Consider the following 24,089-nt stretch of genomic DNA (forward strand, 5'->3'; position numbering starts at 1 on the left):
ACCTGGCCATCTGCTCTAATCATTCTTTTGTATCCCGTATACATAGATTTCATTCTGGATTTCATGGCACTATGTCATTTCTCTGAGTCAACACTACTCATAGCCTCATTATAGGTTACAGGGTCATCATCATCAATGATCGACAACTCATTGTCATTCTCAATGACAAGGCCATAATACCTCTCAGGTTGGTGAGACACTCTCCCTGATCTATGAATGGGCTGTTCCACAAAAGGTTGTTCAGTCAGAACAGGTGTTTCCACTTGATCCGTAGTAGTTTGTGCTTCTTGAACTTCATCAAGTTCAATTTTGCTCCCACTGTTTCCTTCAAGGATAAACTCCTTTTCCAAGAAGGTAGCATGTCTGGAGACAAACACCCGATGATCGGTGTAAAAGTAATACCCTAAAGTCTCTTTAGGATATCCCACAAAACTACATTTTACGGATCGATATTCCAGCTTATCTGGGTCAACTTTCTTGACATAAGCTGGACATCCCCAAATCTTAACGTGTTTAAGACTCGGTTTCCTTTCTTTCCATATCTCATACGGAGTTTGAGGAACAGATTTAGAAGGCACCTTATTCAGTAAATATGCTGAGGTTTCCAATGCATAACCCCATAGGAATACTGGAAGATTTGCATAGCTCATCATGGACCGAACTATGTCTAACAAAGTTCGATTTCTCCTTTCAGATACCAATCTGGAGGCATCCACTGGGAGACTATACCATTTACTTTGAGATAATCTAGGAACTCTCCATTCAAGTATTCACCACCTCGATCTAATCGAAGAATTATAATACTATGTTTGGTTGTTTGTCCACTTCATACTTATATTCTTTGAACTTTTCAAAGGCCTCAGACTTGTGTTTCATCAAACACATATCCGAATCCAGATCTATCATCTATGAAAGTAATGAAGTATGAAAATCCACCCATGGCTTGCGTAGACATTGGTCCACATACATCTGTGTGTACCATTCCTAGCAAATTTGCAGTCCTCTCTCCATGTCTACTAAATGGAGACTGCAATGCCACTATAAAGTGAGATTTTCATCATCCCTTTTCTTTTATTAGTTTGTTCAATCTGAAGTAAATTATGTCACATAAATACAGACCACTATTTAAAGCACCACGTCCATAAAGAATATTATTTCTAAGAATAGAACATTCATTATTCTCAATAATAAATGAAAATCCAGCCAAGTCTAACATGGAATAATATTCCTCACAATCGAGGGAACAAAATAACAATTATTTAAAACAATAGTCTTGCCCGTAGGCATATGTAAATGAAATGATTCTACATCTTCAGCAGCAACTCTTGCTCCATTTCCACTACTAGAAAAATGTCAATAGACATCGGCTAAAAACCGATGTCTATGTATGCAAAAATCTGATGTCTTCGTGGGTGATGTTAAAGACCCCCGCATTTAACATCGGTTTTAAACTGATGTTAAATAGAGCATATAACATCAGTTCCATGTTTAAAACCGATTTTTGTATCTTGATATAAAATTTCTCATGCATATCTAATCTTCATATATCATCATAATATGATATTTTTATCAATTTAAATATATGTGAGCTAAGCAAAATCTTTCAATTTAACCAATAAACTGATGTTACTAGTACCAGTAACAACAGTTTTCATCAAAAACCGATGTTAACGATACCTTTGACATCGATTCTTCATTGGTAACCGATGTCTATTTGTAGCAAACTGATGTCTATGATGCTTAATAACATCAGTTTTTTGTTTTAAGATTTATTTTACTGTAGTATTTAACATTGGTTTTTACTGATGTCAATGGTCAACTAGAACTAAAGTTATTATGTTAAATTAACATCATTTTTCATTGAAATAAATCATGTTGCACATTTTAAAAATATAGATGCCAAAAAAATTGTCAAAAGAAGAAACTATTAAAATCAAACTCCAATTATCATTACCAAATCAAACCAATCAAGTCTTACAACAATGAAAAAACCAAAAACTTATAATTCTCATAGCTATTCCTATAATATCATTCATACATTGCTCAAACGAAATATAATCCATGTATTGCTCAAATGAATGTATTCTCGTCACTGGTTCTTCAGGTATCAATGCAGCTCAGCTGGGTCATTGAGTCCTAAAAATATGGGCATCTGCCTTCCCTAGAATATTATTTTTCTGGGCATGTCAAGGTCAAAAATCAATTCATCTAATCTTAATATCGCCTGCAGATATCAAACAAATTAGTTAATTAAAAACCCTTAAATTCTAGAAGAAAGAAAAATTACAAATCTCACTCTCACTAAAAGTCTATTACATCGGATAAGAACTTTTTTTTTTAAAAGGGTGGATTATGAGGTCTAAACATTACCTGTCCAAAATTAACAAGTAATGTATAGTTAGACTTGTAAAGAATACCTTCAGTAATGCTATGATATCAGGATTTCGATGAAATGCAGCAAGCATAAACTCTAGGAGCCTCTTTTGAACCTACAAGTACAAACCTCAAGTTATAATCAAAATTCAACTTTTTTTATATATATAGAAAAATTAAAGTACACACAGTTGCATTCATCATCCCAGGAGAAGTCCAATGTCATTCCTGAAACAGTCATTACATATACATTTTAAACTAAAATTTCAATAAAGAAGGCACTGCATTATAATTTATAAGCTAACAGATACTGCAATCCACTCAAAAGAGTCTTAAGTAGATAGATATAGTCGGTACATGCACAACAAATCCGCTAAGTAGCTATCATAGTTACAAGTTTTAAAATAAATATATATACTAGTGGCCCATGTCAAAAATTAACATACACTCCATCCATCTCATAGAAGTAAAGTTGCTAATGATGTTCCTGAAACTTCTGCAGGAATAGAAGGCAACAACATATTATTACCATCAGAAAACCACAGGGGATTCATTACTAGAGACAACTAGGGGAGTCAAAAGATCACATAGTAGAATACGTTCCCAAGGAAACCCATTAAAAATACAACAAAAGATTAATTTACTAATATTAAACGACATCCAAAAACAACCCTTGCTTATCACCTGTCCAACAAATTATTTCCCCAAAATCAGCACTCAGGCAAATTTTGCATTCGAAAAGTCCATCTCCGGATGCTGCACAAATTAAATTCCACGAATTATGCTACTTAGTTCGCTCAAACTCACGCTCACGCATGCATAAAAAAGAGAAGAAATCAATTGCTCACCTGCTCCATAAAGGTCCGTGAATGCTAGCACAAGATCAACCCTAAAATCATGAAGCTCTCATTTTTGCAAAAATGTATAAAGGAGCTACAGGTCTCCAACTCCTTCAGTTTCTACGTACAGAATTTACAAACATGATATATTTAACAATAGGGACCGGTTATAAGTTGTCTAGTACAGAAACTACATGTTATATTTAACAAAAGGGACCAGTTATAAGTTTTCTAGTCACCGGTGCAGCAGCTTGAGGATGGCAAGTACCCTTTAACTTGTGCTAAATTAACCCATTTCAGTGTCGGTATTGAGAAGCCCCTCATATTCAATCTACACAAAAAATTGGTAAAGTACGTTAATGCATATTGGTTTAACTTTCCCAACTACAGTATATAATGTCCATAGCATTGAAATTGCTTACATTGGCTTTGTTATGTGCTAGTTTCATTCTACTGTAATCTTCTTGAGCTCGCTTAGAATGAAATATGGCTTGAACATGTACAACAGATCTCTCAATGCGCTCTTCAGCCTGTTTCCTGCTAGCTTTAAAGAATTCCTCTAATTCACCTTCTTGTTCTGGATCTTTGGTTGCTTCATCTGGAACCTGAAGATCGCGAAAACCTTTACCCTTCATATGCCAACGTAGTATTGCCTTTTCAACCACTCCCACTGCAAATATTATCTTCCGGTACTGTCTACGATCTTGGAAACCCCGGTAAGCAGCCTATATAGGTAGCAAGAAGATTTTAAAAACATTATCACTCTATTACTAGCATGTACGATGTAACAACAACAGTCATATTTCCAACACTAATAGTACTTAAATCGCGGTAAGCTGTTTATTTAACTATCAAAGGAATACAAAAATCATTTTTATTTCAATAGTCATGTAACTGGGTAGAATTTGCAGCTATTTTAACTTGGTAGGCCTTGAGCGTAATAAAAAGTCAGTTCCTTGCAGAGTTCAACTACTCGAATGCATTCAGAAGAAATAATAATGTTAACGAAAAAGGAAAGACAACATCAAGACTTTAAACACAAAGCACAGATGCAATGTACTATTAATATATATGTTGCTAAATTTAAAGGCTTAGAAGCCCCCCACCCCAAGACAGATTTATCTTTGTAAGTATTTTTTTAAACTGATGATTTAAACTGCCATCAGCAATATTTTAAAATTAAATTAAAAATCAGGCATAAATACCTATAAGAAAACTGCAAATTCTAAGCAATGGAGTATCAGTCTATGCTGTGGATGACTTCTAACTAGACATTAAAATACAACATTAGTTGAAAGCTTACAGCACTTGCTTTTCTGGACCGCTTGTTCTGAGATGACGACTTGCTACACATGACTGCATCTAACTCGCCACAGTTATCACCATACCCATTAATTCTGCCATTTTCAATTCCTTGTGCAAAACTCTTTCTTGAAGTTGCTGGCTGCATGATTTAGAGAAGTGAGATTATATATTTTGTTAGAAGTAGAAAATCAGAAAGCAAAATATTTGTTACTTGGTAAATTTGAAGAAGTGACCTGACAAACCTGAGCTTTGCTTGTGGGGGTCCGAGGCTCTTTCAATGTTCCAACAGTATGGTCACTCCTGATAGATCCGTTCTGATATGCGTCATATTTGCCTATCATGTGCGAGTAAGATCTGATCCGATTGAGCGAACACCACCACAAATAGACAAGTCCCTTTGTTTGCTTCCTGGTTGTCAATAGACAGTTATGATATCAGATCTTTCAGTTCATAATAGAGGGAAAAACATTTTTATTAGTAATGTACCTATTGTCTGAGCTTCAGATTGGTTCAGCTTTCTTTGGGATTCATCCAACTCCTATCAATATATTGGTTCAGTTCATAATAGTCAAGCCATATTAAGTTTCATCCACCCAATCAAAGATTCACTCTGGTAGTAGTCTATACTATACACTGGAAAATCGAAAAGTAGCTCTATTGACAAAAGACATGAACAGGGATATATCACAAATTCAAATCCAAATTTATTTACAATGTTCATCAAACTAAATTATGATCGAGTATGCACGTCAAGTCATCAACAAATTAGTATTTGACTGGTGTTTAGTAAGCCATTAATGTAATACAGATGACCCATGGAGGGTAGTGTTTGTAACAAGTATCAAAATATAAACATAGTAAAACTGCTTTGTAAAAAATAAAAATCATCAAGATTGAAATACTCGGTGGATAAATAACATACAACAACAACGGCACAACAATCAATGACACCAAACCCGGCAAATGGCCGCTTTAGCCCAGTCCGTCCACCCAATCGTCTTCTGAATAGTATTAAACGTCAAATTCACACTCAACGGATTCGCAACCATAGCTGTCAAAATATAGCATTAGAAATATTCAATTAAAGCAATCACTAAACTAATTAAAAAAATACAAAATTTGGGTTTCAAATTTAAATCCCCAATTCTAAAATTAGGGTTTGAAGCTTACCCAGTACAAGTTTTGACCACCAACTTAGATTTAACCTCCATCTTAGCTTTAAACTTAAGCTTGAAACTCCTACTTGAACAACCTCCTACGACCCATTTAACTACGATGAGAAGATAAAGAAAGAGAGAGTGAGAGATAGAGAGAGAGAGGGATAGAGAGAGAGAACGCAGAGAGGGAGAACATTCGAGCAGAGACAGAGAGATGGAGAGCACAGTTGAGCAGAGAGAGAGAGAGATCCAGAGCTATTCTTCAGTCGACTATAAAGTGAGAGAGGAGAGAGATGAGAGTTTTGATTTGTTTGATTTTATGGTTTATGTTTTATGTTTTATTGACTTGAAATTTTTCTAAGTTGAAAAATAAGGGGGAAATTTTCAAAAGGGAATGGATTATTTGGTTAGGGGGGAAACAGGGAGGCGCGCTTGATAAATTTTTTAAAACATACTTATAACATCGTTGGGCTAAAAAACCGATGTGTATCTTACAAAGAGACATCGGTTGATTAAAACTGATGTAAAAAGCACCTTTTACATCGGTGCAAATAGCAACCGATGTTTAAGAGGCGATGTCTATTCTACTATTTCTAGTAGTGTTCCCATCAGTAGAATCACCTCCTCTTCCTCAAGAGTCCTACTTCTCCTTGGTCCCTGCAACAAATTGCAGATTTGAGAACCACAGGAGGTATCTAATACCCAAGTAGAAATTTGATTTAATGACATATTCACTTCTATCATGAACATACCTGAATCAGAAGCGGTAGTCTCACTACCCTTCTTCTTCTTCAATTCTGCAAGGTAAACCTTGCAGTTTCTCTTCCAGTGCCCCACCTTGTTATAGTGAAAGCAAACAACTTTGCTCTTCAACTTTTGGTGGAACCGGCTTTTCTTCACCTACTTTCTTCTTCTTGGAAGGGTTCCTCTTCCTTTTCTTAGGATTGGAACCTTCACCAATTAGAAGAACAGAACTCTTCTTAGGGGGAAAATTCGATTCCGCAGTCTTCAATATGTTGTGGAGTTCAGGCAGACTAACATCCAACTTATTCATGTGAAAGTTCACAACAAACTGCGAGAACGAACTCGGAAGCGATTGCAAGACCAAGTCTTGGCTCAGCTCCCCATCCATGGCAAAACCAAGTTGTCCAAGACGTTCAATCAAATTGATCATCTTAAGTACATGGTCATTCACAGATGATCCCTCAGACATCCTACAACCGAATAACTCCTTCGATATCTCATATCGAGCTGTCCTTCCCGCCACATCATACAACTCTTGTAGATGCATTAGGATAGTGTGAGCATCTATATGCTCATGTTGCTTCTGTAGCTCAATGTTCATTGAAGTTAGCATGATGCATTGAGCAACATTTGCATCATCTATCCACTTATGATACACAACATGTTCATCATTATGTGCATCACTAGCAGGTTCAGTAGGCTTAGGTGAGTCAATCACGTATTCCAGCTTCTCAATCCTGAGAACAATTCTCAAGTTTCGAAGCCAGTCAGCATAATTAGGACCAGTCAATTTGTGAGCATCCAGTATGCTCCTTAGTGATAGTGCAGAAGACATAATGTATAAAGTAAATCTGTAAATGATAAACACATAACAACACTTAGAAAATATTCGATTTCATTTTAAAACACTATATGAATCGGGTCTTTATTCATAAGTGGCTCCCACTAGTTTACCTAATTTATTCAACCCTCTACGTGAAAAATTAAGCATTCATAATGCTAGTGGGAATAGGGATCCTACATTCAATTACACAACCCCGGCTGTGGCACGAAACGCCATGTAATGTTCAATAGGCAGACAACTCTTGTCAATTACATCTAATGTTATTCCCTAATCAAACTTTAGCCTCTTAAATAATTGAGTCACGGCTGTGGCACGACAAACTCAATATTCTAAGTCAAGTCTAACCCAACATTCCGTATAATTGAATCAGTCCCCAAAGGCCCACGGCTGTGGCACGTAACGACCTTTAGATTCTTATTCAATGTACACATCTCTATGTAATAGACAAGTATTTCTTACTTCGAAATCAAAGCCCTCGGCTGTGGCACGAAACGACAATGATTTAAAAATAAGAACTACTTTCTATCATGTTGGAAGGCTATGACCGACACAAGCCCGTTGTGTCATTGGCCAATTACTACTTGATATTATTTAATTTTAGAGGGATTATATTACGTTACAATCATAATCATATTATAAAGAAATTCTTCCTTTTAAATTAAATATTTCAAATCAATAATCAATAATCAGATGATTCCCATATCGGGTGGAGCATTGTCAAGAGGCGTCAATTAATAACCCTTTCTTACAGATAGAAATCTGTTATTGACAGAATCATCCTTTCTCTCATATCGAAAATTCATATTCAATTACGTGTTTCACAAACACAAGAATCTCATGATTGTATTCATAATATTGTTATTAAGGTTATGAAACAATTTCACTATACTAGGTTGTCTAATAAACGCCTTATGTTCATTTAAGTTCACCTAAATCTATCATCGCATGATAAAATAAGCATATATCACATATATAAACATGAATAAACATCAAGGTAGGCGTGTTACATCATCTAGCATATTGGTCTAAGCATTATACATCTCTATGTGTCACATGAAGCATTTAAAAGCAGTTAAAACAGTTAAAAACAGCTTTAAAACACTTTCGGAAATATAAATAGTTCAAAAATTTTATATAAACTAAAATTGATCACTCCATTAGATCCGTCTCGGAAAAACGAATTCAACGGTATATTGCACGCCTAAAACGGAGTTACGAAACTCCCAGAAAATCAATTTTAACGTGGACAGTCAGGCTGTAACGCACTACAGGAACGCGTTACAAGCCCTGTAATGCATTCCGGTGATGCGTTACTACCCTTTTAACCAATTAAAAGGTGTAACGCATTCCGTGAATGCGCCACAGGTGTGTAACGCATTCCCGGAATGCGCAACATACTTTTATTTTTATTTTTTTTTCTTTTGCAGCAGCCGCCGCCGCCGCTTTTCTCGATCAGCGTGCGCCGTACTTCACCTGTCTTCTTTCTCCGTGCCAACATCACAGTAACAGTAGCAGAGCAGATATAGTACATATATATATACATACTTACAAACAATTTATATATATATATATATGATTTATTTAATTACGAATTTAATTACAAGATCTTCAAAAATTCATAATAAAAAATCTATACATCATAAAATTATGAAAAAAATACCCAGACGATCTACAACACTTGTAGAACCCAGATCAATATTCAAAATTATTCTGAGAAACTATTTCTCATCAGACAAAATTAATCCATGATATAACTTTTAAAAATCATAATTAATTCATACAAGCACATCAAATTCTGAAATTTTTACCACAGATCTATATGCATACAACCTATGCTCTGATACCAATGTTGGATTTTAATCGCAGCGGGGCATGGCAAAACACTTTTACACACATAAAATCCAAATAAAAACATACAGATCATGAATAAAAATTCGAGGGATCGAATCTAACCTTTAAAATAATTCGGAGACAACGATCAGAGATCCTTAGCAGTTGCTCCTCAAGTGTGAAGCACTCCACCGGTATCCACCAAGAAAACGATGTTAAGGAGGAGGAAGGAGGTGGAGAGAATTGGGTTTTCCAAACTTTTTGGGTTTTGGGGTTCTTATAAAAATAGGGTCTATAATAGTGTATTTATAGGCAAAATTTTAAGCTGAAATTTTCCCATAAATATTATTATTATTATCCCATTTATTATTCTCATTAATAATTAAAACACCTTTTAATTATTAATCCTTTTTCTAAACACTTTAGAAATAATTCTCTCTCTTGATTTAATTTCCAAAAATTAAATCCTTAATTAATAATATTAAGAACTTTTCTTAATTAATTTATAATCAATTAAATCTCATTTAATCAATTATTAAATTTTCTAATTAATTATTTATTTCACAAATAAATAATTATTAGCCATTATTAATTAATTCCTCCACCATTAAATCGTTCTCTTTTTATGGTGTGACCCTGTAGGTTCAATATTAAGCCGGTAGTAGAAATAAATAATAATAAAACTATTTTATCATTATTTATATAAATTCTCTAATTTATTAAATATGATTAATTAATTAATCACATTTATTCTACATCGTGAGGGATACTTCTCAGCATATCGCGACTATCCGGATAATATGAATTCACTACTTAGAATACCAAGAACCTATTCAGTGAATAGTTACCGTACAATAAACTCCTTCTACCCTACAATATCCCGATTAAATACAAGGCATGGATCTCGTGTCAAGCCTATCTAATTTAATCACTTGCTTACCATTTACTATGCGTAGTTCTATGCAAATTAGAAACTCATTTCTAATTTCATTCACTCTAGCCAGAGATTCCTGAACTAGCATAAGTGGATCAGCCTTGAACATTCGCTTCCTTCACTGGAAGGGGTAGATCCTATATTGATCATACACTATCTTCGTGTACAAATTCCTATACCCAGTAGAGCCCTAATAATTGTCCTTGGAGACTAAGAACTAAACCAAAGCATAGTTCAGTGTACACAAGATGACTATGATGACCTCAAGTCTAAGGATACTTGTACAACTATCACTATGTGAACAACTGCTGACACGTGAGTGAACTCCATCAGTTGTTCAGCTGTGCGAGTCATGTTCAGTGAACTTATTCCATAATAAGCACCTACATACTAGCTATAGTGTCACCACACAAATGTCTATGAGAACAGACATCCTTCATAATGAAGCAAGCATAGTATGTACCCATCTCTGCGGATTATTAATTACCAGTTAGTAATCCTACGACCAGGAACTATTTAAGTTTAGAGTTATCATCTTTTAGGTCTCACTATTATGATCTCATCATAATCCATAAAAAGTTTTACTCTAAACTATGGTATATCTAATTTAAACACATAAATAGATAAAGCCCGTAATAAAAACAAAACAAGTCTTTTATTAATGTCAATGAAATCAAAACAGATTACATAAAAGTTATTCCTAAATCCTCATACATGATTGGACTTAGGACATATTCCTTTCAGCATCGACTTCCAGAATACCTGCTACCTTCCCAGGCATCATCCTCTGAGTTGGGTTTTGATGCTCATTTGCAGCCATAGTCTCGATAAGATTATAAGCCTCAGTATAGCTTTTAGCCCATAAGGCGCCTCCAGTTGCTGCATCGAGCATAGGCCTAGATTGGGCCCCCAAACCATTATAGAAACCAGTGATCACCATCCAATCGGGCATTCCATGATGTGGATACTTTCTCAACATTTCCTTGTAGCGTTCCCAAGCTTCGCACATAGATTCTGTAGGTTGCTGCGCAAACTGAGTAAGAGCACTCCTCATAGCAGCAGTCTTTGCCATCGGATAAAACTTCACCATAAACTTTTGCGCAAGATCTTGCCAAGTAGTGATGGACCCAGCTGGTTCAGAATGTAACCAGTCCTTAGCTTTGTCCCTCAGTGAGAATGGGAAAAGCCTCAACTTGATAGCCTCATCAGTCACGCCATTGTACTTGAAAGTGCTGCAGATCTCGACAAAATTCCTTATGTGCATGTTGGGGTCTTCAGTCGCAGCCCCTCCAAAAGAAATAGAATTCTGCACCATCTGAATAGTGCCCGGCTTGATTTCAAAGGTGTTAGCTTGAATAGCCGGATGAAGAATGCTTGACTGAATGTCATAATTTTTGGCCGAGAAAAGTCCATAAGAGCTGGATCGGCCTGAACAATACGATCACCCATGTTTACTGGTTCTTTCTGCTCAGTTGCTGAATCCGAATCTTCAAAATCTATCTTCTCCGGAATATCAAGAACTTCGTCTGTCTCCTCAGCTGTATCTAAAGTCCTCTTGCGAGTACGAGAACGAGTTTGCATAAACGCTCGCTAAAGTACCTGAAACACAACCGGAAACAATAAGTAACTACTACGTCCTAATCACTGAGTCCTAATGACCAATGATGGTAAGTACATAAACTAAACAAATACGCCGAGTCCCCGACAGCGGCGCCAAAAACTTGTTAGGGCGAAAACACGCGCTAATATTCACGCAAGTATACGCGTTCGCAAGTAATATAAAATACTTTCTAGTTCGTTCCCACAGAGACTCAGACTAATTATTGTCTAATTAAACTCACGCACCAATGTATGATTACTTCTCAATGTTAAGACACTAACACTTAGAATTGTTGACTAAATATTAACTACAATTAATTACTTAATTAATCACTTAATTAACACTTCAATTAGCAATATTAAAACACTCATGAGATCATAACTTCATTACTACTTCCTTCAATAGTTATTGTTATTACCTTAGCATGTGACAGTGATGATATTAATCGAATAACACGAAACTGATAAAAGCCAACTTTTATTGTACTAATACCATTCTACCAAACATCCACAATTAAGATAGAAGTTGAATAGTCATCAATTATGTTGAGTTCCTATATGTCTACAGAAATTGACAACATAACGATTTAAGCACAAGTTATTCCTTTTGATTACACAGGGCAAATAAAACTGTTAGAGTTACCCACTAATCATGCACATCATACATGAACCTATGCTAGCATGGCAAGTTCTAAATCTCAAGATCCACCGTCGCTTCATAAGAGATTAACACCCTATCTTATATGTTCGCGACGCACATAAGACGAATACGCACAACCAATACTAGATATCATACAATCATCACACACTAAAGTATTAAACAATTAACTAAAGAATTCCATAGTAAATCCGTTACGACCCCATGATCACGATTAGCCCATAATAGCACTTATCGTCATCATGGGTTCATATGAAATCATGATAAACAAACACAAGAAAATAATAACTAAACTAATTATATTAAACCAGAGTACATCACAAGAGTAAATAGGTTCAAAGTAAGAAAACTAGAATCCAACGTTACAATGAAACAAGAATCACAAGAAAATATGCTTCCTCTTCGTTGCTGTGTGCTAAAACGGTCTTCTTCCTTATCTCCTTCGCTCCTTGCTTAATACCACGATCCTCTCTCGTGAAAACGTCTCCAAATCTACTTATATAATAGTCCCATAAAACTCAGATTACATAGAAGTGGAAGCCAAACAGAAGTAGAAGTCCTAAAATAAATTATCTTTTTTCCCTACCCTGCGCGGCCGCTCAGCATAGCTGAGCGGGCGCTCAGCTTTCTGCGCGGCCGCTCAGCATTGCTGAGCGGGCGCTCAGGACCCTACTGGATTTTTCCTGAGTTTGCTCCGTTTCTTCGCCGTAATCTGCCCCTTTGTTTCCTCTCGCAATGGTGAACACATGCCAGGCTTATTCTTGATGATTACTCCTCTGAAATGCTACTAATACCCTGAAATGCATAAACACTAGAAAAACGCATCAAATACACAAAATACTTGATTTCAAGGCACCAATTTAAGCCATTTTAAGATGTTCTAAGTGGTATAAAATGCCACTTATCAATCTCCATCAAGATCTGGCTTCTAGGAGCATTCAGCTTAGCGTACTCAGTGAACTTTTGCCCAGGTCCTCCCTTCTTAGGGGTTGAATCAGAATTTTGCTCGGTTCTAGGATACTTGTCCTTAGCAATATATTTCAGGTCAGTTTTCCTCTTCTTGCCTCCAGTGGGCTCATTACTTACTACGGTCTTCCTCATGCTTTTTTCAACCTTGATATACTTCCCTGCCCTATCCTGGAGCTGCAACATGCTTTCAGGGGGACGTTTAGCCAAGGACATTTTAAAAAACTCATCCCTAGTTCCTTGTTGCAGTGCTATCATGGCTACCTTATCATCAAGGTCTGGGACTTTTAAAGCCTCCTTTGTGAAATGATTCAGGTAATCTCTCAAGGATTCTTTTGTTCACTGCATAATGCTCATAAAAAATGCTGAACTTTTCTCATGAACTCTCCCACTGATGAATTGCTTAATAAAAGCCTGTCTTAATTCTCTGAACGACCCAATAGAACTTGGGGGCAAGCGACTATACCACCTTTGAGTCATACCCGACAGGGTTTGAGGAAAGGCCCGACACTTAATTGCATCATTCACTGGCTGCAACAGCAGTGCATTGGAGAATGTTCTAACATGATTAGCGGGATCTCCCATACCATCATAAGTTTTTATAGTTGGCATCTTGAACTTTCTTGAGATATGGGCATTCATTATATCAACAGTGAAGGGTGGAGTAGGATCATCAGGATCTCCAAGGGGAAGAAGATTGCTTGGATCAGCCCTTGGGACAACAGCCCTTCTTTGCACTGGACCATCCAGGTCTATGATGGGAGGAGGATTTCTCCCCCTAGGAGGTGTCGGGGGTCTGGTGGTCTGGTGCGCCTCCAGGTCGCGCCTCAGCCTTTGAATCTCAGCCTCATGAGCCCTGATTCTTTTCTGCACTTCTTAGGGATTCGTCCCTTGGGTGCTTTGAGGGCGTTGGCTACCATCAGCCATCGGTTCTTTGCCAGCATGTCTCCTTCTTGGGGCTACTTCATCATCCGAAGATTCGGAGTCTCTCTCAGTGTAAGGACCAGAAAATTCCTAATCCTCAGGGATAGGAGCCAAACCTCGTATGTATGGGGGCGATCGCCCTCGTGCTTCACTCCGGCCAGCATGTCCGCTTCCTCCAACCTCGGGGTAAAGGGGCATCCCATAAGGGGGGTTAGTAGTAACAACAGTTGAATATTCGTACCCGACTGGTCGAGAATTCACAGGTGCATGTATTTGTTGAACTTGAGGATTCGTACCTTGAGTAGCCGAGGGGATCGTCCCTTGTGGCTGAGGTTCAGTTGCCCCTATCTGGGCTTCTCCTTGCGTGGTTGCATAGGTTGAGTGAGGAGGCACCTCCACAGTTGAAGAAATCACTTGGGTTGTCCCCGTTGGTGTTTCTCCTCCAAGGGCTCTAACTGTTCTCCGTGTTCTCGCCATGGTTATTGTTGTGCTTTCCCACAGACGACGCCAAATGTTATGGATAAAAAATTAAGGTTATTATTTACTGTAATTATTACTAAGGTTCGGGAGCTCAAGGCCTTTAATGGCTGCTCTCGTGTTTCGTAGCTTAACTCTGCCTTTACGAGATGCCTACGTATCTCTGTGAATTAGAGAATCAAACCAAAAACGTAGTTCTGATTGAGGGGTAGATCCCTTTATATAGATGTTGAGAGTACTTGAATTGGACTAGTGATAAGAGACTTGTTGATCAAGTTCTCAGACTTTGGATAGACTTTGAAGTCCTAGAATAGAGGAATCAGATTCCTAATTGGTGTAGGTGCCCTTGGGGCTATCTTTTATAGATTTATATCATTGATTGGACTCCTTTAATGAGCTATTAATCTCCCTTATTTATTAATTACGAAATTAATAAATAATCAGAGTTTCGGGCCTCGTTAATCGGGCTTCGTTACTGGACCATACCAGGTCTAATTAATTCAACATTAACTATATTTCTAAGCTAATTTTAGGCCCATATCAATAATTATTCTCGTTTTGTTTCATTTTATGTGGTTATTATGATTAATATCTGTTAAACAGCGATATATGTTGAGTACTTGTGTTGCAAAAACACTAGATACGCTATTTTTATTTAATTGTAGTGAATTTCAAATCGTGTACATTTTTCTTGTTTTTATATTGAGAGAAATTCAATACAGTGCTGTAATAGGTCTTTTAGATATGTAACTTAATTGTAATTTTAATGATCATTGTGTTTGAGTTCTAGTGATTTTGTTACTATAATATAGTGATTCATGTCGATCAGTACTACTCCATTAATGTGCTTAGTAAAATGTTGATTCATGTGGTTTGTGGTCATTCTCAATTAGAATGAGAATTTTGTTGTGAATTTATGTTCAAAAAATCTGAAATTCGAAATATGATCTGATTCTAAAAAAAGCTAGAAAAGCCCGAAAAACCCAATCCGAAAAAAGCCCGGCCCGGTTCGGCTCGCGGGCCTTAAATGGACCTCTTATTTTCTAAAAAATTCGGCCAGGACCGAAACCTGAAAAACCCGGATTTAAAACATTCCGGATAAAAGCCCGGTTGGACCCGGATAAAAGCTCGGGCTGTTTGAAAAGCCCGATTAAAAATCGAATTTTTTTATATAAAATTTGAAAATATACAATACTATTTATAATTTTTAAAATATTATATTATGATTTAGAAGCAATTAAGGTATATATGATTATTTAAATATTATATTAGAAAATAATTATTTATATCGGTGTCTAAACTACTCTATATGATATATTAAGATATTATTTTCTCCGGTATTTAAACTACTCGTAATTCGAGTTATAAAATATTACATTTTTTTTATTATATAAATAAAAAGTCCGGATAAAGCTCGGTTCGGCCCGATCCGGCCCGGTCCGCGGGCCTAAAACAGGCCTTATATTTCTTAAAAAGCCCGATCCGACCCAATTCTTAAAAAAGTCCGGTCCGATAGACTTTTTATGTATCTCTATATGCAAGTGCTAGAAATTTTGATATTTTAATGTTATTTTTAAAACATTACATACCTTGCCTATAATTCGGCACGCCAAAGCACACGTCTTAAACTAATAAAATGGAAGAATAATCCAATTACTTAGCCTGTTCACAATAATTTGGAAACTGGATATGATGAAATTGTGGCGGTAGAAGGTGACATTTTACAAAATATTGATCCACAAGGCAATGTCATGGAAGGTGATGATTTACCTTGGTTCACGTTATTTACAGTCTATTATGTGAACTCATGGGGTTTATCTAGTGCGCACCAATAGGATAGCAGTTGTAAAAAGAAACATGAATAAAAGAATAATTGATTCATACGAAACTAGAAACGTCGAAGAGAATCTTATTCTCGAGGTAATACACTTATTGTTTCTTTTAATTAAATGACTTCTATAATAACTTTAAATTTAAAACAACGGTTTTTCTAGTGTGGGCGATGGACATATGCTAAGGAAATGTAATTGATAAGTTGTAAAAATTTTATTGGTAGAGATTTTTATGCATGCGGGGATGGAGGGTCCACCATTATTAATGAGCTCTCCACCAATATTTTTTGAACACCTCATTAAACACTAAGAATTATAGCATGTGCCCATGGGTACAGATTAGAAATACTAAATCTTAGCATGTGGCCATGAGTACACATTAAGAAAAATCCTTTAAACTATAAAAGGAAAATGAATATCTAAACAGAAAATCAAAAAGGAAAAGTATTACGGACAAAACAAAGGGCAAATTGAGAGAGGTTGATGAGGTATGTGATATATTTATTAAAATTTGGTTATATTTTTCATATAAAAATGATATATAATGTCTTTCTTTAATGTAAGGATATTGATGCAGACGTTGTACAAGCAGAGGAAGTTGATAAAGGTGAAAGCAGGAAAATAAGAAATAATGTAATCATACATAATCACCTCTTATATTTAGTTAATTGATGAATCAGTTGGTAGTGATTGAAAATATAGAATTTTATCAATTTCTTTTGATGCCATTTATAGAAGTCAAGTGCATTAGTCGAAGAATCAGAATGCTGAGGATTAAGAACAAAAAGGTCAAAACATCAAAAAAAGATATGAAACAGATTGTGAAGGTATGTACAAAGTACATGGTAAATATGTTGGGATTTTTTTCTAAAAGATAAAATCACCACACATTATTAAATGATTACGTAAATTGTCACACATGGAATGTGTATTAATTGACTAGTGACTTGCCAATTAAATGTGCAGGAACATGAAAGGGCAAAAATACGAAATTCGCCAAGACTATTTGAGTGATACGAAAAGTGCATTGTTAAATGAGCAACAAGAATGAGTGATTAAAGCAGGATCTGGGAATTTGCTTAAATTTGACTTGCTGGAGATCCCTCGGAGGCTAGCTTACAAAATACTTGTAAGATTCGATTATAAGGAATGCATGTTAGTACTCTAGGGAGGAAGCGTAGATGTAAGGAATATGTTGTAGAGTTGATGATAAATTACCATAAAACTCTAATTAGAGAAGTTATATCTTTTTTGTAGGTTTCAATGGATGACCACATTATTTATTCGTTGAAAGAATAGCTTATATAAATAAGTTTGTAGCACATTATGTATACTAGAATAGCTAGAGGATTTGGGAGTTTTAGTGATTTCTAAGTCATGTTAACGACTAGCAAGATATACAAAATAGGAGGGTTAATTGTAAATATAAAATTCCTTGTAATTTTGTATAAGTGAAAGAGTGTCAACTGTAATGAAAACAAATTCAACTGCTAATCTACAAAGCTTCAACGGATGTTTCAGTCAAGTTTCAACGGATAACAGATGAAACTTCAACGGGTAACTCCTATGAAGCCTCAACGGATGATCAACCAAAATAGCAGTTGAAAGAGACTTGACACTGACTTGACAGTCACATGGGTTGATTGTATATAAAAGGAATGTGGCAGCCTGATTACAGGTGTTAGAAGAAATTGAAGCATTTCCATTTACATGCAAAACAGGGACGTTCAAAGATGCAGTGTCTAACTGGATTGCATTGGATTGAGAAATGAAGAAATATGTGATTGGACCTAGCTGTTAGGTTTTATGTTTTGTCTTATTTCACATGTATCTTGGTGATATATAAACTAAGAGTAGTAAGTGTTTAGAAGTTAAGAAATATATTTTGATTTAGAACAAAAGAGAAAGCAAACTGTACCTTTAGTCTCTCTAGTTCTAAGTTTGTAAACACCTGTAAGCAGCGGTGTGCTATTAGCATCACAGAGTAATCTTCTTAATATATATATCTGGTGGAAATTTCAATCCACCAGAAATTTTTTAAACACCTATTTATTTATTTTGTGTTCTTGAATATTATTATTGTTATCAACACTTAAACATATTCAAACACAGTTATATATTTTTGTAAGAAGTTTTCAAAGTTTCAAAAAGGAACCAGAATTCCATTCAACCCCCTTCTGTAATTCTGTTGGTAGATTGTTAGGGAATAAAAATTGGTATCAGAGCAGGCTCTTAATACACAAAGAGTTTAAAGATCAAAGCAACCACACAACATGATTAAAAAGGATGTAGGCATGAAGATTTTAATTCTGGACAAAGACAACTATCATCACTGGAAAGTGAAGATGCACCTTTATATACTCTCTCAAGATGAAAGATATGTTGACTGCATAGAGAAATGACCTCATGTTCCTCGCAGGGCTGCAACAGATTTTGAAGGAGCCGTTGGAAATGTGCAAACAGTCCCAAAGCCAAGGTCAGAATGGACATACAAAGACATTGAGCAGGTTCATAAAGACAAAAGGCCATCAAAAATATTCTGTTTAATGGTCTTGATGGAGATATGTTTGACAATGTCATTAACTGTAATATTGCTAAGAAAATTTGTGATCAAATTCAACTGCTATGTGAGGGAACTGAGCAGGTTAGAGAAAATAATATGCAACTTCTCATATTGAAATATGAACATTTTTACTTTGAAGATCAGTAGATTTCCAAAACTATTGAATGGCTTAAAGTTGTGTGGGAGGGTCTATCAAATTAAATATTCAAATCTGAAATTTCTGAGGTCTCTACCAAAAGAATGGAAGTCAATGACAGTCTCTCTTAGAAATTCTCAGGAATATAAAGAATTTACTCTAGAGAGACTGTATGGTATCTTAAAAATCTATGAGCTCGAAATGGAACATGATGAACAGTTAGAGAAAGGAAGAAAGAAGGGTGGATATGTTTCATTAGTAGCTGAACAAGAGAGAGAGGAAAAGAGTTGAAAGTTGAAGTTGTTGAATCTGCACCAAATACAAGTGTTTGTGAAGGTAAGGGCAAAGGGTTGGTTGCATGAGTACTGCACAAGCCAAGATGAAATGGATGATATTGATGAGAATTTGGCCTTTCTGTTAAAAAGGTTTGCAAAACTCAAATTCAAGAGAAACTTTGGAGCTACAAAATCCAATAAAAACATGGTAGATAAAGCTAAATTCAAATGTTTCAAATGTGGGATGAATGGTCACTTTGCCAATGAGTGTAGAAAGCCAAGCTTAGAAAAAAGGAAGTTTGAGCCTGTGTATTATGACAAGAAATATTTTGAATTACTCAAACAAAAGGAAAAGCTTTTTTTACTCAACAAAGTGACTGGGCAGCTGATGGTGAGGATGCAGATGAAGACATGAATTATGTCAACCTAGCTCTAATGGCCAAGTCAGATGAAACCGAAGTTAGTTCATCAAGAAATCAAGTAATCACTACAAACCTAGCACACCTTTCTAAAGATAAATGCAATAATGCTATAAATGACATGTCTACTGAACTGTACTACTTACGTGTCACACTATAATCACTCACTAAAGAAAATAATATAATTAAAGAGAATAATTTATTTTGAGTGATATAAATGATGTGTTAGAAACTCAATTCATTGAGTTTGGGAAATTAAAAATAGAGTGTAAAATTGTCAAGGATGAACTAACTGAATCTTTGAAAAAAGAAGAGATTTTGAGAAAGCAGCTTGAACGTGAGCAAGAAGTGATCAAGGCCTGGAAATCATCAAGAGATGTAAGTGCCCAATTGCCAAAGTTCAAGGAATTAAGTATTTCTGTGAAGAATCCTGGAAAAAGAACAAGAAGAAACAGGACCAAGAGTTGGTTGATGGTCTTTCAAAGGATGTTGAATCAGCGGATGATGAAGCTTATCCAATAAAAGATAAAGCCCATCCGTTGAAATTTGATTCTCATCCGTTGAATGAGAAAAAGACCATTAACAAAGGAAAACTAGCAAAGCTCAATAAGAAGTATGGTTCAATTACAAAGAACTTTGTTCAAGGGGAATCAAGCAAAGCCAAAGATGCAAGCAGAGTGAATGTGGGGCATCTGTCAATGAAGCAGTTGAGTGACAGATTGGTGAAGATTGAGATCAAGGCAGATTCAAAAAGGAAAAACAATAGGAATGGGAAAGTAGGGATTAAAAAACACAATAACTACACACCTGATAAGTATGCACCTATAAAGACATGTGTTAAGTGTGGTAGTGTTATTCATTTATCTAGTAATTGCAAGTCTGTAATACATGCACCCATGCCTGCACAAAATTTATCTTCACATTATGCTAATATGCCATTTGCATACAATCCTTATTATGCTGCATTTAATATGCCCCAAATTCTATTTAGCATGCCTTACTGGAATAACATGTTAGCATAATCTTTGCCATACCATGTTTATCCTAGTATGCCTGATAAATTTATAACTGATCAAGGATTTCAAAGTCCAACTCCTAAGATAAAGGTTGATTCACAGTCACCTAAGTCTAATGATGGAAAGACTAAGAATCCTAAGAAAAAGGTTAACAGGGATGGACCCAAGGAAACTTGGGTACCAAAATCAACTTGATTTGGTTTAATGTGTGTAGGGAAATAGAAAGAATCTTTGGTATCTAGACAGTGGTTGCTCAAGGCACATGACTGGAGATTCTACCTTGCTCACTGAGTTCAAGGAAAGAGCTGGCTCAAGCATTATATTTGGAGATGACAACAATGGGAATACTAGGGGATATGGCTTAATTTCAAGAGAGAATGTCATCATTGAAGAAGTTACTCTAGTTGATGGACTCAAATATAATCTTTTGAGTGTTAGTCAACTATGTGATAAAGGCAACTCTATTACTTTGACAACTGAAGCATGTGTTGTTACCTGCAAGAAAAACAAAAAAAAGTGGTCCTTACTGGAGTAAGGAGAGGAAATGTGTACCTAGCTAGTTTCAAATCAACAAATGCAAATTCTAATACTTGTCTTTTCAGCAAAGCAAATCAATATGAAAGTTGGCTATGGCACAAGAAGCTGTCTCATTTGAACTTCGAAACCATGAATGAATTGGTCAGGAAAGACCTTGTTAGAGGCATCCCTCAAGTTTAGTTCTCAAAAGATGGACTGTGTGGTGCTTGTTAAAAAAGAAAACAAGTGAAAGCATCGTTCAAAAGGATGCTTGAAATAACAATTGATGAACCTCTACAACTATTACACATGGATTTGTTTGGACCAGTCAATGTATAATCAATCTCAAAGAAGAAGTATTGCCAAGTGATTGTGGATGATTTTTCAAAGTTCTCATGGATATATTTTCTTGGATCTAAAGATAAAGCTAGTGAAATCATTATCAATCGTATAAGCCAATTCAACAATCATCCTGATCTCAAAGTAAGAAGAATTAGGAGTGACAATAGAACTAAGTTCAAGAATTCTACTATGAGGTTATTCTGTGAAGAAAATGGAATCATGCATGAGTTCTCAGCTGCAAGGACTCCACAACAAAATGGAGTAGTTGAAATAAAGAATAGATCATTGACTGAAGCTGCTAGAACCATGCTAGAAGAATCAAAGTTACCAACTTATTTTTGGGCTGAGGCTGTAAACACTGCATGCTATACTCAGAATATTTCTGTGATTAATCAAGCCAAGTGCATGACTCCTTATCAATTATTCAAGAATAAGAAGCCAACACTAAATTTTCTTCATGTTTTAAGATGCAAGTGTTATATTCTAAGGAATCAAACTGATCAACATGGAAAGTTTGATGCCAAAGTTGATGAAGGTATCTTTGTTGGATATGCTGTTGGAAAAGCATATAGAGTCCACAATCTAAGAACCAATATTGTTATGGAATCTGTACATGTTGTGTTTGATGATAAAAAGATTGAAGGACTGACATATGAAGGTTTCCATGAAAGCCTCAAATTTGATAATGTTGAGATATATTATGATGAAAGTGATGATGACAATGATCTAGAAATAATGACAAAAGAATATTCAAAGTTATCTTCAAATGAAGGAACAACAGTTGATGCACAGAGTGTAGCATCCATTGAAAGACAAAGTGCAGCATCCGTTGAAATACAAGATACCACATCCGTTGAAAGACAAAGCATCCGTTGAGAGATACAGTGCATCATCCGTTGAAAGGAAGAATTCAGCATCAGTTGATAATCATTCTAGATCATTGTTTGACAGAACCCCATCTTCAAATCAAAGATCCACAAACTCAAGAGGAGTGTCATCTAGTCAACACTCAGTTACACATTAAGACACTAATGAGGCCACTTCATTTAGAGCCAATCTACCACCTCAAAAGAAATGGACAAGAGATCACCCGTTTGAACTGATCATTGGTGATGCAACATCTAGAGTGCAAACGAGGAAAGCAACTCAAGATGAATGTATGTGTAGCAGATTTCTATCACAGGAAGAACCAAAAAAGGTAGAAGAAGCTTTGATGGATCCAGATTGGGTTTTAGCTATGCAGGAAGAGTTAAACCAATTTGAAAGGAATAAAGTATGGAAACTGATACCCAAACCTAAATGAAAGAATCCTATTGACCCCAAATGGGTATTCAGAAACAAGATGTATGAGAATGGCATAGTCATAAGGAATAAAGCTAGATTGGTTGCTAAGGGCTATTGTCAATAAGAAGGAATAGTTTTTGATGAAACATTTACTCCAGTTGCAATACTTGAGGCAATCAGAATCTTTCTACCCTATCCAGCCCATGCTAATTTCAAAGTCTATCAAATGGATGTTAAAAGTGAAATTCTCAAGGGAAACCTTCATTGAATGTCACTGCACAACTTGACAATTCCAGCTACACTTTCAACGGATATTTCACATCCATTGAATGTCACTACACAACATGACATCTCAAATTCTATTACAAGTGCAGATGATTTAGTAGTTTTCGAATCACTCTTAGGTTTGAGGGAATGGAGTGAATTGAGTGAGAGGCTAGGTTGCTCCGAGGTAAAAGAAGATGAAAAGAGTGAAGTTATGCATGCTATTTATTTCAGCATAGAAAAAGAGAGTGAGAGGAGTCCCACCTTAGATGGTGAAGGTGAGGGTGTGAGGGTGGTGACCTAAGGGGAGCCCTTGATGCAAGAACACAGAGATGATGAGAGAAAGGAAGGTACTGGTGATATAAGGATAATAACCATTGAAAGTGAGTTAATGAATGTAAATGAGGCAGAAAGGAAAAGACTATATCATCAAGAATATAGAGTTGTTATGTACTCTATTTCCCTAGATGCTCAGACATTTACTCACCCTGTCACAACCTATCAAACACTAGTTGTTCAGGGAAATAAAGAGGAAGAAAGGACACTCAATCTAGTATGCACAACAACATCAATGCAAAGGGCTAAAGATGCTTTGTCCTCTCTACCTCCTATAGCTGATGATGTGGACTTAAATTTTGGAGCTCATGCTGATTCTGATTTTGATGATGATTTTGGTGATAAAGCTGGCACCAACTTAGGGGGAGATGAAGACCCTAGTTCTTCTGTTCAAACTCCAGAATGGATGCTCAACAAAGAATGCAGCTATTATCATTTCATAATAACCATGTTCAA

The 24,089-nt window shown here is 35.9% G+C and overlaps 1 non-coding gene across 1 annotated transcript; it reads left to right on the plus strand.

Annotated features, from left to right (window-relative positions):
* Positions 1-10,976: 10,976 nt before the first annotated feature.
* On the plus strand, positions 10,977-11,083 carry LOC141662851 (small nucleolar RNA R71). Its single transcript, XR_012550947.1, has one exon. It is a non-coding gene; the product is annotated as a small nucleolar RNA R71 (small nucleolar RNA).
* Positions 11,084-24,089: the final 13,006 nt, after the last annotated feature.

Source organism: Apium graveolens, chromosome 5, assembly GCF_009905375.1.
Source record: "Apium graveolens cultivar Ventura chromosome 5, ASM990537v1, whole genome shotgun sequence".
In the NCBI taxonomy this organism is placed as follows: Eukaryota; Viridiplantae; Streptophyta; class Magnoliopsida; order Apiales; family Apiaceae; genus Apium; species Apium graveolens.